The 18185-nt window shown below is 40.9% G+C and overlaps 1 long non-coding RNA gene across 9 annotated transcripts in view; it reads left to right on the plus strand.

The window, feature by feature from the left end:
* LOC103877884 overlaps positions 1-18185 on the plus strand; it is a 305800-nt gene that overhangs the window by 253589 nt on the left and 34026 nt on the right. For 8 of the 9 annotated variants that reach the window (XR_004177359.1, XR_004177357.1, XR_004177356.1 and 5 more), the window contains one exon: positions 16775-16969. The exons of the other annotated variant lie outside the window; for it this stretch is intronic. This is a non-coding gene — a long non-coding RNA (uncharacterized LOC103877884). The remainder of the gene's footprint in view (positions 1-16774; positions 16970-18185) is intronic. 9 annotated transcript variants of the gene reach the window in all.

The raw sequence follows: 18185 nt of genomic DNA on the forward strand, positions 1-18185 counted from the left end.
AAATGTGTGGTGTCAGTGGCCCTTTAGGGAATAGAAAGAGTGATAGAGTGCTGTACTAGCTGGAATGTATATAAAAACATTGTTCTCTTCCATAAAATTAGTTTCTTTTTACTCCATCTTTTGATTATGGAAGTTATTTAATTATAAAATTGACACACGTGCCACTTTTCTTTTTGTGCAAAGTGTGGGTCTTCTTGCTCTCCCATTTCCCCAGCCCACTTACCAAAGGTGAACATTAGAAATGGTTTCATGTATAATTTTCCAGAAACTTCTATACATATGCAAGCATATAAATAAAAGATATAGTATATATTATCATTGTACTCAAATGAGTTCATTTTATTCATGGTGTTCTGCAACTCCTTTTTTGAAACTAACAATCAATCTAAGAGATATTTACACATCAGCACTTCATTTTTTTAACTGCCATATGAAACTCTTTTGTCTGAGTTTATCATAATGTAACCAGTCTTCTTTTATTGCACATTTAGGTTGCCTGCAAAATGTTGCTATTAAAAAGAGTGCTGAACACAGCATTTGTATGTTTGTAATTTTATCCTGTTAATATTGCCAAATTCCTCTGTCACGTTCCCCGCTAGCATACAGTGGTGTAGCACCCATTTACAACCTTGCTAATGGTGGGTATTGTCTGATGCTTTAATCTTTCCCAATCTGATAGGTAAAAATGATATCTCATCATAATGAAAATTTCATTCAATTATGAGCAATATAATCATCCTTTCATGTTTTAAAGGGGTATTCTTTTGCTTTTTCTGTATGAATTGCCTGTTCATATCCTTCCTCATTTTTCTATTGAGTTGTCTTGCTAACATGTAAATTAATATGTTAATATATAAAACTCTAGATATTAAGGAAATTCACCTTTTGCCAGTGATCTGTGTCTTCTGAGTCTATTTGTAGTGGATTTTGCCATATGAAAGTTTAAATTTTGTATTAAGTGAAATTCATAGATTTGGGTTTTCATGTCATACTCAGAATGTCACTGCTGCCAGATTATATTTTAAATATTTTATCGTCTCCCCGAGTTACTTCATAGTTTCATTTTTGAAATTTAAATCTTTGACCAATCAGTAATTTATTTTCGGTGAAAGAAATGAGGTAGGAAGAGGAATTCAGCGTTACATTTTCTACATAGCCAGTCAGTCATCTCAACTCCATTAATGGGCTTCCTTCACTAGTGTCTTTGTGTCTGCTTCTAGACTCTTTATTCCGTTCCACTGATCTGCTTATCTACACTTGTGACAGCATCAAATTTTACAAATTACTGGAGACATTTTAGTAATTTAGAACCGTTTCCCCCATTTTTTGTGCTTCTTTTTTTTAAATAAATTTTCTGGCTATATCCCCATGATAAGTTTTTCTTTTGAATGTTAAGATCAGCTTGCAAGTTCTAAAAAAAGCCTGTTAGTATTTTGATTGTGATAAAATTGTAGTTATACACTAATTTAGGAAGCATTATGATCCTTAAAATAGGGAGTGAATCTTATAAAAATATATCTTTTTCTTTATTTAAAGTTTTTATTGATTTTCAGCAAAGATTTTTTCCTATAGGTTTTTTTCATATGTCTTGCACATTTTCTTTTTAAGTTTATTTCTAGATATATTTCTTAATATAAATTAAAAATGAAATCTTTTCTGTATTTTTCTGCTCATTTTATGTATTGATTATTTTATATCAGTTTTGAACCACCATTTAGTTATACCTTGTTTATACAAAAGGACACATAGACGTTTTGTTCCTGATCTCTTGCATACTCAAAAAATTCTATATGCTGTCTTTACACTTGAAAGAAAATCTGAGTCACTCATTACTTTCTATTACTGAATATGGAGGAAGAATCAGTTTTCCCCATAGGTGAATTTTTGTACGTGGGAGATGAGAAATGCTGAATTTCATTGAATTCTTTTATTATACTTGAAGTCTGAGAACTTCATTGGGCTATATCTTAGAGCTGTTTTTTCTGTATCACTATTTTTTCTGAGCTGTAATATGCTATTTTAATCTGTATAAATTCTAGATTTCTGTTATTTATTTCATGGTAATTTTATTTTCAGGTATTTTTGATTTTTTTGTTCTAATTGTCCTGTTCTTACTTTTTCCTATCTCTAATTCAAAATTTGATCTCTTTAGTCTGTCTTCTGCTGGCACACCAGTACTTTACTTCTAATTACTTTTATCTCATAATTTGATAATATTTGTATTCGTATGTTTTTGTTTCAAGCCAGTCCTCCATGTCTTTATGTTTTTCAATTAGTGTCTATTCTAATATTTTGCTGTTTTGAACGTTTGATGGCTTTCTTTCTTTCTTTCTTTTCTTCTGAACTTTTCTTGCTCACTATCCACTAACTATCTTGCTCTATTTTCTCATCCTTATTCTTTCTTTTTAAGTTTATTTTTTCAAATCTTTCTTCAAAAGCGTATATTTCCTTCTACTTAGTTGATGATGCCCAATGAAAAGTGAAATTTGCTTGTTTGGTGAGATAGTCGTTTTTGGAAAGTTGTTCTTTATATTTGTGTTTGATCAGTTTCTTTTCTCCTTTTCTGTAAGTAGAGGTCCCATGCTGGTTTGTTTCTGGTAATCAGTCACTCTTCAATGAGTGCCAGTCCACATGGGAGGGCTATTTACTGGAGAATAACTTTAGGAAGGGTGGGAGGCAGGGAGGTGGGCTGGTTGGCAGCTTCAATTCAGGTGCTTGTCCTCACAATGTCCTCGCACCCGATACGCTGCCTCCTTTGCCTGGGAATACCTCTATGCAGCTTTTGGTGTGGTCCCTTTAGGGTAAAAATAAGAAAAGCATGATGTACAGCGAAGCTCTATGTAGTGATTTATCTTGTTTGAACGGGCTTTGATCAAGAGTTGCAAACCTGTTGTCACTTGTTTGCTCTCCTCTTCCTGCCATACTTCCAGTTACCCGTGCAGTGCCTCCTTCTCTGTTCCTTCTGCCATCTTGCAATGTGGAAAGGACTGAACATTATTTCAGAATGGCCAGACTGGGAGGGCAGAGGATGAAGAATCTGGGCCTCCCCTAGGTTGGAGCAGGCAGGAGGGGATGGTTAGAACTGCAGATGTTCAGGGAAGACTCAGCAAAAGCATGGTGTACAAGAAGTGACACAAAATTAGGGTGCAGTTTAAGCAAGAGCAGCAATCGGGGTCAAAATATGGTTTATATGTGTGTGTTTGTGTGTGCACATTTGTATGCATCGAGTAGGTAGGGAGTGAGCAGGCAATGTCACTCCATTTGGGCAGATCCCCACAGCCATTAATGGGGGTCAAAAACAGGCAGGAAGGCAGTTGCCATCAGAGCAGAGTCCCACTCCAGCAGCATGTGGTTTGAGGATGGGGCTCGCTTTTCCAAATGTTTGCTGACCAGGAGACACAGGACAGCACAAGCTTGGGTGTTAGACACACATCTGGGTTTCAGTTTCAGCTTCAGAAATTATTTATTATATGACTTTGGAGAAATTCCCTAACTGCTCAACATTTTGGTTTTCTTAACTGTAAATTGAGGATAATTGTGTCTGCCTCATAGAGTTATTGTGGGGCCAGAGATGAAACATGAAAACGGTCTAAGTGCCCTGTCTGGCAGGTTACAGGAGCTCAATAAAAGATAGTAGTTTTTAGTATTAATGGCTCAATTGAATGATGATGATAAATCTCCTGGTCTCCCACCATTCCCCACTCCAAGCCAGCCTCTACCATCTGCCAGTGTTCCCACTACACACAGACCTGGCCGTGTCAGTTGCTACCGCACAACCTGTCCACCATCTCGAGATGTCCCTGCCTCCCTTTCCAGCCTCACCACCTACCACCCACCTTTTTTTCTTTTTCACATGAAACTTGCCTTTATTTCTAGAGTCTGTAAAATACTTTCAACTCACCTGGCTCTTCTATATGATGTGCCTTCTGCTTAAATACCTTTTGCTTTTTCCCATGGGATCCACCTCTGCTCCCCAATATGTAGAGTTAGACACACACCTGGGTTTGAATTCTAGCTTCAGAAATGATCACTCCCTACCCAATATCACACACACACACACACGTACATGCACATGCACGCTCACTGGCCACCTCCTGCCCAAGGCCTTTCCTGTGCCCTGAGACAGACTTAAAGGTACTCTCTTGTGTCTGTAGTACTTTGCACATATCCTTATCGCAGCAATATTTTGGAACATTGAGAAGCAATGCTAATTTCTTTATTAATTGTTCATTCAGAGGATCTATGACTTATTGAGAACCCCCAATATGGTCAGAACTCTGCTTAGGTACTTTCACAGATGTCTTATTTATTTCCACAATAATTCTCTCAGCTGCACAGTTCTCTCTAGTTTTCAACTCATGACACAGAGGCTCAGAGGGATTAAGTACCTTGATCAAGATTACCTGATCAGTAAGTGGTGAATCCAGATTCTGTCTGATTCCAAAGCCCATGCTTCAGCCAGCATCTGAGAAGAATGAAATGAGCAATGTTGCCAAAGAGAGATATTCAGATTTCAGACAGAAGGAAAGAAAAATCAATATTCATTAGTCTGCCCTGGTTCAGGTCCATATATGATTTTCATTATGCTTTTTGAAAATGAATCCCAGACAAATACAATCATGCTGTTGGTTTGCAACGATTGGAGGGAGAAATGAGAATGCACTTACTCATGCCTGAGCCTGTCCAGATCCATTTCTTTCTTAGGAAGTGTTAAAGTCAAATGTGTCTAATGTCCCAGCTATCCTGATGCTGTCCTGTACGGTCCTGTCTCTGCCTGTGCTGTAGAAAATGCAGATTGTCCACATCCATATGGAATCATTTCTGCTATACTTTCCTACTGGTGTATTATTAAAACACCTGCTGTGGTGGAACTTACTCAGTGAATGGGGCCGTCCATTCCTTCAGTCCTCCATTCACTCCGTGATTTTATTTTATTTTATTATTTTATTTTATTTTTTGAGATGGAGTCTTATTCACTCTGTCGCCAGAGTGCAGTGGCGCAATCTCAGCTCACCGCAACCTCTGCCTCCCGGGTGCAAGCAATCCTCCTGCCTTAGCCTCCTGAGTAGATGAGATTATAGGTGCCTACCACACCCGGCTAATTTTTGTATTTTTAGTGGAGACAGAGTTTCACTATGTTGGCCAGGCTGGTCTTGAACTCCTGACCTCAAGTGATCCACCTACCTCGGCCTCCCAAAGTGCTGGGATTACTGGCGTGAGCCACCGTGCCTGGCCCTCAATCTGTATTTATTGAGCATCTACTATGTGCTGAGCTTTATAGGCTGCTCAGAACCTCTGCCAAGGGGACGCAGGAATGTGCTCCTGGTAACTTTGGTCTGTAAAGCACATAAACAGACTCTCAAGTAAATGTCTCCCTCCTCTGAGGCTGACTTGTCTGAGTGTCTTGTGCTATTATCTCCTTCACCTGCGGGCACTGATGACATTATTACCTAGATGACTGCAATGTTTGCCAAATTATCTGTCTCCTAGAACATTTCCCTGTGGAGACACCACATTTATATTCAGGACAATGTATAATAAACTCATATAAAGGATTTCTTTTTTTTTTTTTTTTTTAACAGCAGAATGGACCCACCATTTGCTTGGCTTTATAGGTTAAAACTGGACCTTTTTTTTTCTCCATGAGAATAGAAATAAACTATTACTAGTAACAGGTGCAGTTGCAGTCAGAGGAAGATGGGGTTTTGTTCAGTGAAGCTCCTTTCATTCTGATGTGCATCTGAATGGGCTTCGATCTACAAAAATGGACCTGGAGGTTGTGAGTCGGAGCTGGAGAGAACTGAATTGCTCTTCACAGTAGAGGGAGAAAAAAATTTGAGTTCCTAAGGGGGGTAAAACGGGAGATGGAAGAGAAAGAAATCGTAGAGAATGAGGGAAGGGAGAGAGAAGACAGAAGTATGAAAAGAAAGGCAGAGTTGTTCATGGGATTAAATTGGTTCATAAAATCTCCCCAGAGGTGAGTGGCCAAAAGCACTTACAAACAGGGATGTCTGATGTTCAGTGTATGAGTTCATTATACATTGTCCTGAATATAAAAAGTGTTTGCCCTGTTGTGTTGCAAACCATGATGACATCCATCTTCCCCGAAACTTGAGTGAACTTTCTTATATAGAAAAATGCCTTCTGTGACTGGCTTAATGAGCTTAAAAAAAAGAGAAAGGGACAGAGTTTCAGTCTCTGAGTCATTGTGGTGTGTTTTAGGGTCCCCATATGCATGACAGTGAGATAAACTGGAAACTGAGCCAGTTTGGCAGGCTGCCATTTTAGAATTGGATTTGCCATTCTAAGTCACTTAAAAGTAAGGTGACAACTGGACAGACACTCAAAGACAGTAGGTGAGCCAGATGGGTATCTGAGGGAAGAGAGTTCAAGCAAAGACAATTGCAGGTACAAAGGTCCTGAGGGGTGGGGCTCAGAGGGCAGAAGAGGGAGTACAAACCATATTGTGGGGAACAGAGGGGTCTCTATTTCCAGAGAAGCAGCCTGGAAGGGAGGGTGCAGCCTGGAAGGGAGGGTGCAGCCTGGTGCCTGGCTCATATCTCAGGCGGCAGGAAGGGCCATGTGTTGGAAGGATTTCATTCCCCAGTCAGAGAAGCCACATTATCTGAGTGTCAGTAGCAAATCCTGAAGGCCCGAAAATCACTTTATTCTTCCCGAAAATGCTGTTGAATTTTCCCCAGTGCACTATTACCACTTAAGTGTATGCAGTGTTATTACTCTGCAGGTCATTAACCGCAGGAGCTGCCTCCTTAGCAGAGATACTAAACAATTGTTGACAAAAGGCGTGCTCATCCTCTCATACTTGGGCAGTTATCCTCATCCTCAACCAACAAAGGGTTGGTTTTGATACCTACACTACGATCCATCTCCTCAAAATCCACAGCCCACTTCTGCTTAAGTTTCTTTCCTGAACGTCAAATTGCACAGATCATGAAATTAGACATCACTTCACTCTTGTGAGGGGAGATAACCATATATGACATATGACCACCTGTCCAAGGAGAAGTTCAGAGAATCCCACCCAGCCTCCCTCTCATGGCCCTGGGTGCCATGGCTTATATGCAGGGTGGGCTGAGTATTACAGAATCAGGACCTGCCTGCAGGTGCTGGCTTCCCGCTGATGAGTGTGGATCTCAGGTTCATCTCTAAAAATACCTTGATTCTGGCTCTATTCAGAGCCAAACATATCCAGATAACTTGAATCGATCCCCTCCAGACTTGAATCTGAAATTGCCTCAAGGAGAACTTGCTAGAAGGAGATGGTTCTCTGTCCCAGGGATTAATGATTATTCCACCTGTGTCATAAACTAAACAACAAATGTCTTTCTCCAGGTGAAATGTCCCACCTCTCTTTTTCTAGGAGTGTATGGTGTTGCACAGCCTTCTCCCACTATCCCTCAATCCACCCTGGGCTAAAGGGATAATGCCCAGTTACCTCATCTCCCCCCGCCACTCCCCATATTCCACCTCTCCCTCGTTCCTACCTGGACATACCCTTCTCACAACTCAGTTATTTTATTTCTCTCTCTCTCTCTCTCTCTCGACATTGTTTCGAGCTTTGCTGTTGTTGACTCCCTTTCTTCCATGTGTTCCTTAAATATTGGTTTCCTGGAGTTCATTGCTGGTCCCATTTCCTCACTGGTGGTCTTGCCTATACTCATGATTTCAATGAATAGGTAATAAGCTGAGGCTTTCAAATATGTCTTCCACACAGACCTACCTCTGGGGCTTTTGTACATCTAACTCCCTGTTGGAAATCTCCACTTCAGCTTCTGAACAGCATTTCAAACTGAATGTGACCAATGTGGAATCCATAATGTCTCCCACCCAAAGCTGATCCCTCCTCCTGGTTGCCATGAGTCTGTCCAGTTGACCAGGCCACACGCCTGCCTGCCTGCATTTAGTCAGCGGGCCGCCGAGCCCCACCTCCACCTGCAGTGTCCAGTGTCATGTTGTTTCCCATCTCCTCCTCTTGTGTCTCACTCTGTCTGGGCACTATTCTGACAGTCTTCTCACTGGTCTCCGTGCTTCCAGCCTGGCTCTCTCAAATGTCCTCAACACCACAGGCAGATCTGTTTCTATTAGTTCTTTACTTCAAATGTTGATGGTTCTGCTTTGTCTTAGAGCACAATCCTCTCTCCACACTCACTTTCGGTAATCCCTCTCCCTGTACATCAATTGGGCTCCTGCCACACGAACACTTAGGTCTTGGCCCCAGCCTCAGGCTCCCATGTTGGCAAATTCCTGTCCATCTTTCAAGACCTGAGGCCCCTTCTGGGAATTTTCTCTAATTTTTCCCAGTCCACCTTAACCAAGGCGGGTTAGTTACTCTTGGACCTGTTCCCAAGCCAGGTTCTCCTCCCTCTCTTGTGAGTCTTTCCGGCCCTCTGAAGTCACACAGTCCCAGAATTTTTGTTGTTGTTGAGTTGTCTAAACCAATCAACTCATTCTGTAAATATTGAGAGTAAAACCAGACATGAAGTGACTTGATGAGGTCACACAGCTAGAATCGGCAGAACTGGGACTTGAACCAGGCAGGTCTCCTGGCTCCTGACGTGGTAAGTGTTCATGGCTGGGAACTGCGATTCTATTATAACTGTAGAGACCAGCAATAGGACATTGTCCAGTCATATCACACTGGCAGTTTCCCTTAGACACATCATGGCAGAAATCAGAAAGGCAGAATCAGTCTGGAGTGCTCCTTCCCATGTATCTAAAATCCAGAGTTTCACCCTGCAGACTGGTTTAAATCCTTCTATGTGCTCTGTCACAACTAAATTTTTCTTCTGTAATAATTCCCATACTTGCATAGTTATTTGCTTACTATCTGTTTTCTCTAGTAAATGAAAAACTACATGAGGATGGGAGGCCACGTTAATCTCATTGCTGGCTAGATACTTGTATAGTGTCAAACATGGTTTACACATCAATGTTTGGCAAATGAATGATGGATGGACATTCTTTAAAAATATCAAGTCACTCCCCTCTTGCTGTGTGCCTATTAACTTGTGTGTATCTTCAGTCTTGGTCCATTTGCATATGATCATTAGGGACTAGGAGAAAGAAAAAAAGGTCCTATACTGACTAGAGAGAGAACCTTTCTCTGTGGATTTAACTTTTATTACATAAATAATGCACACTTGTAGAAAATTTTTAAAATATAAATAAGTAAAAAGAAAAAAATGAAAATCACTTGTGATCCCACAACTATTATTTGGTTACAAAGTCTCTCAAACTTTTTTCTTAAAAACGTATAAAAATGTAAATCATTCTCTGCATAATGTTTTGCAATTTGATTGTTTCACTTAACAATGTATTGTGAACATATTTCAACATCATGTAATATAATCTCCAGCATATTTCTAATGACTTCATTGAATACCGTTAAACAGAATAAATGATGCATTTAACCAATTCCTTATTGGTGAACATTTATATTTTTCTAGTTTTTTTTAAACCGTAGTATGGGCCATGTTGTAGCAAACTGTCTTATAACTAAACCTCTGTGCATATCCATAATTATTTCCTTAGGATAAATTCCTAGAAGTTGAATGACTAGATCAAAGAACATGCTCGTTCCAAACTTTTTAAAAACACATTGTCAAATTGGCCCCAAAAGTTTTAGGAATGCGTATTCCCTCCAGCAGGGTATGACGGGAGTCTTGGAGAGAAATGTTTAATCTAGAGTCCTTCCCCTGGCTCACCTACTTGCCAATGAGATTGGCTGGACCGTTCCGTCCTTTTACTGTCTTCAACCAAATAGGTGCAGTGCTCAGTTCTCAGCCATCTATCCTTGCGTGCCTGTCTCCTTCTGTCTTCCCCAACAGAATTTTTTTTTTTTTTTTTGAGACTGAGTCTGGCTCTGTCGCCCAGGTTGGAGTGCAGTGGTGCGATCTCAGCTCACTGCAAGCTCCGCCTCCCGGGTTCACGCCATTCTCCTGCCTCAGCCTCCCGAGTAGCTGGGACTACAGGCGCCCGCCACCTCGCCCGTCTAATTTTTTGTATTTTTAGTAGAGACAGGTTTTCACCGTGTTAGCCAGGATGGTCTCGATCTCCTGACCTCGTGATCCGCCCGCCTTGGCCTCCCAAAGTACTGGGATTACAGGCATGAGACACCACACCCAGCCCCAACAGATTTCAATTATTTTCAAATGGTTGCACCTATATTGGAGGACCTATTTAATAAACCAACTCAACGTGCTGATGGCTCTTCAACCCAGATGCCTCGCGCTTCCCCTCACTGGAAGGAAGCCCCACAATTTCATCAGCAAACAACATACTTTCACATCTTTCAACGTATCAAAATTTAATATCCAATTTAGGAAAATGACAGTTCCCATCTTTAGAGGAATGAGAGGAAATCTTTTCATAAGGGCAAGGGGTGATTACTTACCTTTCACTGAAGGTTCAGTATTGAAGGAAGCTGCAGAGTTTTTGCAGGTAAATATCTCCTCTCAAAATGTAGCAAACTTCCTTTGCTTAATATATAATTTAGCACCTACTCTGCAAAATTCTTTGCCTATAGTACATCAGTCCCCACAACAAATACCAAAGGTAGATATTATTATCTCATTTTACATATGAAGAAAATGAGGTTTAGAGTGACTCATTCATCATTCAAGGATATCTACCAAGTGCTTATCACTGCATTTAGAAACATGGAAGTTATTGGTTGTCTTAATAAGAATGCTTTCATTGGAGCAAAACCCTGATTTGAATGTGTTCAAGAAAGAGTTGGGAGAAACTAGGGATAGTGACTATTGTATAGAGTGCTCTTTCAAAGAGTTTTGCTATAAAGGGAAAGGGAGAAAGGGGGCTATAGCTACAGAGGAAAGTGGAGTCAAAAGAAAGATTTTTAGTAAAACGGAATAACAGCATGCTAGTATGGGAAGGGTTTGAATACAGAAAAAAAAATCCTATGATGTAGGAGAGAAAGAAGTGGCAAGGTTTGCTCAGCTGAGAGCACAGTATGTTCATCCACATTAACAGAAATGAGATCTAGGGAGATGGGTAGAGGCAGAAGTGGGATTTGTGGAAATTCTCTCTTCTGATTCCTTCATTTTTCTCAGGAAAGCAGGAAGCAGAGCCAGTAATTGAGAGGGAGAGTTGGTGGGGGGCTGGTTAGGAGAACAGAGGATGTATGAGATCCTCAGCTAGGAAAATGAGACGGTGAACTGGCTAGGGAGGCAGAGTGGTTGCCAGGCAGCAGAAGGCACAGTTGAAGATGGTAGTCATAAACGTAATGAGACTAGTCAGTAAGATTATGTGTTTTTCTCCAAACATATCTAACTGTACAGGCTCAGGTGAGGAAGAGGCAAAGAGGTGGATGTAACGAGGTTTGTCATTTAGCCAAGCCAATATGCCAAAGGAGAAGGACAAGGAAATTAAAAATATACTCGAGAGGAATTACTGAATGGTCGTGGAATTTTTAAATAGATAACGAGTAAGAAGAGGCCATGCAAGAGGTAAGGGATGGCGAACCACTTGTATAGATCAATAGAACAAGATCTTGATAGGAGTCAAAGTGTTGTTGAACTACTGGTGGTGGCAGGGAATTGGCAGGTAAAAGGCAGTGGTGAGAGAATGGGATAGTTGAAATTGGGAAATGGAAGTCAGCTACATTTCTCAAGGTCATACCATGTTATGCAGAGCTGGGAGTCAAACTAAGGTCTCTCTGATCAAAGAGCCCACCCCAGTATTTAAGCAGTGCACTCAGGACAAGGTGAGAGATGCCTTAGTTCACAGAGGCACAGTTGGCTTCTGTGGTATCATTCATGCAAATGAGACCTCATGGCTTTCTGTGGCAAATATTTATAGCACCGCATGAGAATGGTAATGTAAAATTTCTTCTCCCTTTCTCCTCCCCCTCCTACTTCTTACAGAAATAGTAACTGGTTCAGATGGGCTGGGCTGGTTCCATGGAGAGCATATGTTTGCTGATGAGGAGAAACAGACAAAGCCAGCTAATGTGAAAACGCGGGGTCCCTTATGAGTTAGGGGTTTAAATATCAGTTTCTGGTGTTTGTGCCTGTGTGGTTTTCTCCATGAAACTGATCATTATCTTTCTAGCTTGAGATCTCCCCTGGGGGTGCTTGGTAAGGGCACCCACCCTCTTTAGATATTAACCATTCTCTAACAGCAAAACCACGGACAGGTCTTGTGGTGTTATATGTGGGGCAGAGTTAAATACAAAACAGACACTGAGGCACATTGAAATCGTGAAGCTGACAACAGCCCAGGAATGCTGAGATTGAGGCCCAGTCTCCTATGTGACTGCTGACTGTAAGAATGTTAACTCTAAATTTCCTGAATGTTGTCAGATCACAGCAGGGAGTCATGCATACTCCCTATAACATTCTCTCTCTCTTTCTGTCTCCGTCTCTCTCTCTGTTCTCTCTCTCTCAAATACACACACACACAAACACACACACACAGACACACACATACACACCCACATCATGAAGCCTTGAGGAATGTGTTCAGGATTTATGCAAGTGGTGTGCCTGGAGACCACATACTCTGTGAGAAAAATAAAATCTCTAGTCCTGAGAGATGATAATGATCATTTAGATTAGAATCATAAAAAGGACAGCCATAAGATTTACTCTTACCATGAATCTTGGATATTTCTGAATTGCCACCTTTCAAATGATGACATAATTTGGTCAGTTCTACTTCGTTCCCCCTGGTTTTCTTGAGTGACTTAAGCAAAGGGCCAACTGTGTGTTTCCAGCATAGAGCCTGGCACATGGAAACTGCTTAAACAAATGCTATTGGATAAACTTAATGGTGGCTTAAGGTCATTACTCAGGGGTGGTTGGTGATCTTAGACTCCCCTATAAGTTCCATCAACCCTCCTCTTGCAAGTCACTCAACCAAGTGAGTTTTTTAAAATATGAGTTTGCAATGTAACCATAGCTTCCAAGTGAATTTTCTGGAAAAAACCAAAAAACCAAAAAACAAACCACCTCCACCTTGCCCCAACCAGATTGTCATCCTTAAAACCCCCATATGCAGAATGCTGAAGCTGGCCCCATCTCTCATATGACCATTTCTTCCTCCCTACTAGGTAATGATGGCTTGCCTGAGATAATCCACCCCAGTGTACAGGAGTGATGACTCTTATACCTAATAGCTCTATGACATCTTGGGGGCAAGTTTCTTAACCTTACTGGTGCCTCAGTTTTCTTATCTGCAGAAAGGAATAAGAATATCAACATCCTATAGTAGTTTTCACAAATTATTATAATGGATGCATACTACTCAATTAATGAGCAGTTATAAGCAATATCCCTCATATGAAATATAGGTCCAGTGGTAATTCTGGATGAATGTTGCCTCTTTCAAGGAAAGTATCTTCATTGTATCAGGGACCTAGTGATTGTAACAGACTCACAGTGATTTCCAGGAGGGAAATCTCTGCTTTAATTGAGAGTGCTAACAACATAGGGATAGTGGGAGAGAAAGTTTTAATTATAGTTTTTAGGTGGAGCTCTTCTTTCACACTATCTTGGGACTGATCCCTTCTGGTGGGGTTTCAGTGAGTGGAACTTTCTGGGAGCCTCAGAGCCATAACCAGTGGGATCTGCACAATGAGGGGCTTGACCTTCATCGACGCTACTGGCTCCGTGCCTTCCTGAGCAATACATGATACCCCTATTGGAAAGCCAGTCCTGATATGTCCGGAGCACCTCTTGCCAACAGGAGGTCACTCCACCCAGGGATAAGCAGAGAGAAGAACCTATGCTTTCTTTACATGTGCACAGCATCCTTATTCCAGAGGTTGTTGTTCAGTGACATATCAGACCAGAACTCCCTGAATCAGGCACCAGGCTGTAAGCAGACTCGTAGTTTGAAGAAGTTATCCGGGTGATTCTGGCATGTTTTATCACTATAGTTCCCCTGCCCACAACTTTACTGACACTCACATCTTCCATACCACTTGAGAATCAATGTTCTATAGCTGACCCGTGAACTACATGGACTGAATGCACAGGTCTACTAATATGTGGATTTTCCTCCATCTCCGCCAACCCTGAGACAGCAAGACCAGCCCCTTCTCTTCCTCCTCCTCCTCAGCCTACTCAATGTGAAGGTGATGAGAATGAAGACCTTTATGATGATCCACTTCCACTTAATGAATAGTAAATATATTTTCTCCTCTTTGTGATTTTCTTAGTAACATTTTCTTTTCTCTAGCTTATTTTATTGTAATAATACAGTGTATAATACATATGACATACTACCTACTAAATATGGGTTAACCTACTGTTTATGTTGTCAACAAGGCTCTTGGTCGAAAGAAGGCTAGTAGTGTTTAAGTAGTAGTTAAATTAGTAGTAGTTAAGTCAAAAGTTATATGCGGATTTTCAACTATGTGGTGGGCCAGTGTCCATAACCCCTGTGTTGTTCAAGGGTCAGCTGTTTTATTTGGCTCTATTCTGAATGTGCACACTCTTCTTGAACAATTGTACAAAATAATAATCAACAATGTCATCAATGTGGATTTATTTTGTATAGTTTCTCTTGAGTAACTGAATCTGAATATAATTGCTATGTATTTAATAATTTTCTGTGCTATTATAGTTTAACCCTAATAAAATCACATTAAGAAGGTCTCCCCAAAGAGAAAATCAATTTCACAAAAAAATTCCATAAGCCAAGGGTCAATATCGAACATTATGGCTACCTAGGGCTTGAAGTGGCATTATGTCTAGCCCAGCTTGTTGCCATTTAGAGTCTTTCCCTGGTCAGGAAAACATACTGGACCTAAAAAAGAAAATCCCTTCTTAGACACCTAATGTTCAAGGAATTAGTGGTTTCCCACCCCATTTAACTTGTTTCTACATATCATCATCTAGACTGTTCTTTTATGAGCCCCCGGTTCCACGTCTAATGATAAACTGAGTCAAAGAGAGAGGAGAGAAAGGCAGGAAGAGAAATGTGGAGCAAATATACAATTGTTAAGCACTTATGATGTGCCAAGCAGCAAAGAATGAGTAATGGGACTCATCAAGCACCTACTGTCTACAGGCAGATTCTAAGTGCTGGCAATATTGCCCTTGTTCTTTAGGAGATTATAGTCAGTTTCCATCGGGTAACTGAGTGCTGCCAGTTGTCATAGCAGCAGGATTGGATCAATTAGTAATTGAAACTCAATGTAAATAATTACATAACATAATTTTCTGCTATTCTAGTAAAAAAAATTACTATAAACATATATCACTATGCTTGGACATTAGAAGGGATTCTCACCAAAGGAAACATTGGCATGACTGAAGCATTCACATGCACTGGGCTCTTGTTTGAGTCACATCCAATCCTCATATGACTCACCAGTGTTAGCAATCAAAAAACGAAGGCAGCCTACTCACATCTGGATTCTGATCATGGGCTCACTATGGAAAGTGTTTAAATGTCCTCGCTTTGGAATAAAGAAACACAAGCCAAGAATAAGGGGACGAAGGCCCATTGTCAACTTCAAAAGACACTGTTAGTATCCTTAGAATTCTTTTGCTTTGGACATCCTTTGTGTCCAAAGGATGATACATCCTTTAACTCAGGAACTAGACATGAGCAGCAGAAAGTGAAGGCCCATTTGGGGGACTTTAGGATTTGCTTCAGAGGATGAGCAGTTATCATGAGGGAGAGAAAGTTTGTGTTGCTGGTCGGCAAATACCAAGTGCTTCCTCTCTATTCTGTGGGACAAAATCATCATTGTACCCTTCCTTGGAAGCATGCTGTGGCTGGTACTGCTGGTACCCTTCACATATCCCCCTGTGTCTTACATTTCAGTGCTTATAGCACTAATTTACAATTTGGGGCACATTTGCCTGAGAGCTTTCTCTGACTTCTAGGGACAATCTGTGCACAGACATGGGAAACTAGAAATGCTAATTTGCTGCTTCTGACAGCCATCAACCAATACCTGATGGAAATGGGAAACAAATTGTCCTGCTTTCTTGCCCCTTGCTGGGGTGACTCTGAGGCTCCTACTTTACACTATCTCCTACAATCCTCCAGGAGGATGAAGCTTCAGGTGACCACGGCAGTTACTTGCTTGACATTACATTCTTTATGGTTGCCTTCTCTTCTCCAGCTCCACTCCATTTCCCTGCCAGTGTTTCCTAGGTTCACTTCCCAGATAAACTACTGGCACTTGAATCCTTCTCTCAAGGTCTACTTTTGAAGAAACCCAGACTGAGACTTATCATACTCTTCTTTTCTCATCATGCTTTTTCTTACTCGGTCTAACTGGAAGCTTAGGTAATTAAGTTCTGTTGATCCTTCATCTCTTAATCTTGATAAACCAGTGTTGAAAGTCCAAACACTCACAGAGATGCAGCAAGTTACATAAATGGGAGAAGTGAGCTGGATAGATATTATGCTAACCAGATGGTACATACTCTGTCTCAAAGAGCCAGCTGCAACTCAGCCCCAGCCAATTGTTGCCACATGGAAAAGTGGGCCCAATGTGGTCACATTGAGTTTCTCATGAGAAGACAGAAATCTAGATTTTTGTGTAGAATCTCTTAATATGTAAATATTGGCCACAAATTCAGATGCTTTTATAACACTGAGCTGGCCAAATAAAACACATCTGCGAGCCATATTTGGCCCAGGGGCCACCAGTTTGCAATCACTATTACAGAAATGCAAACCTTAGCAGGAAATTCACAGATAACATTTAAAGTAACAAGGGTTGCAGCACTTAAATGGATTTTCACAGCCATTATCACATCTCTTTTAACAGAACCCATCCTCAGCCCACCCACAAATGGCTGTATCCAGCACTGCATATCTGCTCAAAAAACAAAAGAGACCCAAGTGGAAAGAGAAAGCTAATCATGGACTTGGCATCTGACTGTGGTCTGGCTTAATACAATATTCTTAGAGCCAACTGGAAAGGAAACCACCGCCCAAATCCGTCACGACGTGTGCTATCACAGTGAGTTTAAATTGGGTGGAAATGTTGTGAGTTTAATAAAATAGAACTGCTGAGATGTACATATATATCTAGGTTTAGCTGATAGCTTTTCCAAGGGCATTGTGATGTCAAGTATGTTTGGCAGGTTCAATTCTCTTAGCACCCACATTTGCACTGTTTGTAAGATGGGGGTGATTGGAAGCACATGTGCTAATAGTAACTGTGCATAATGTGTGAAATTAAGGAAGTGTGGAAGTTTCACTCATGGTCCTAAGCTAACCCTTTCCAGTTGTGTTGGGGGAGAGGAGCAGAGAGTGACATCATTTTTTTCTTCTTTTAGGAAACAACTTGAAGCTTTTAGCCTACCTTTCCTTTTGCATGTAGAAACCAAAATGCACAAATAATAATTAAGACCCTGGAATCCCATCTCTGCCGTAGGAAAGATCAGCATCAAGTGGTGCTTTTAGGTCGGCCACAGTGGCTCACGCCTGTAATCCCAGCACTTTGGGAGGCCAAGATGGGCGGATCACTTGATGCCAGGAATTTGAGACTGGCCTGGCCAGCATGGTAAAAGCCCTCTCTACTAAAAATGCAAAAATTAGCTGAGTGTGGTGGTGCATGCCTGTAGTCCCAGCTACTCAGGAGGCTGAGGTGGGAGAATTGCTTGAACTCAGGGGGTGGAGGTTGCAGGGAGAGGAGATTGCAACACTGCACACAGCCTGGATGACAGAGTGAGACTCTGTCTCAAAAAAAAAAAAAAAAAAAAAGAAGTGGTCCTTTTAGTTCTATGTGTCTACCAGCCACACCCATATGTAGGAAGGAATAAGTTCTAGAGACCTAATGTACAGCGTGGGGAGCATAGTAATAAATACTGTCTTATATACTTGAAATTTGTGGAGAGAATAGATTTAAATGTTCTCACATGCACAAATGGTAACCAGGTGAGGTGATGAATATATAAAATTTCAATTTGTCAATTATATTTTAATAAAGCTGTTGGAAAGAAAACAAAATGGAACCCAACGATATGCTGTTGATTTAAAAAAATAACTATTTTGAGAGAAAAGGGCTATTATCAAAATAACTGAGCAGTACTCTTCAAAAGTGTCAAGGTCATAAAGAACAAGGAAAGACTAAGAAACTGTCATGGACTGGAGAACACTAAGGAGACACGACAAGTAACTGCAGTATGAGATCCTGAATCGGATCATGGAATTGTAAATGGACCTTAGTGGAA

The sequence above is a fragment of the Papio anubis genome, chromosome 12 (genome assembly GCF_008728515.1).
Source record: "Papio anubis isolate 15944 chromosome 12, Panubis1.0, whole genome shotgun sequence".
In the NCBI taxonomy this organism is placed as follows: Eukaryota; Metazoa; Chordata; class Mammalia; order Primates; family Cercopithecidae; genus Papio; species Papio anubis.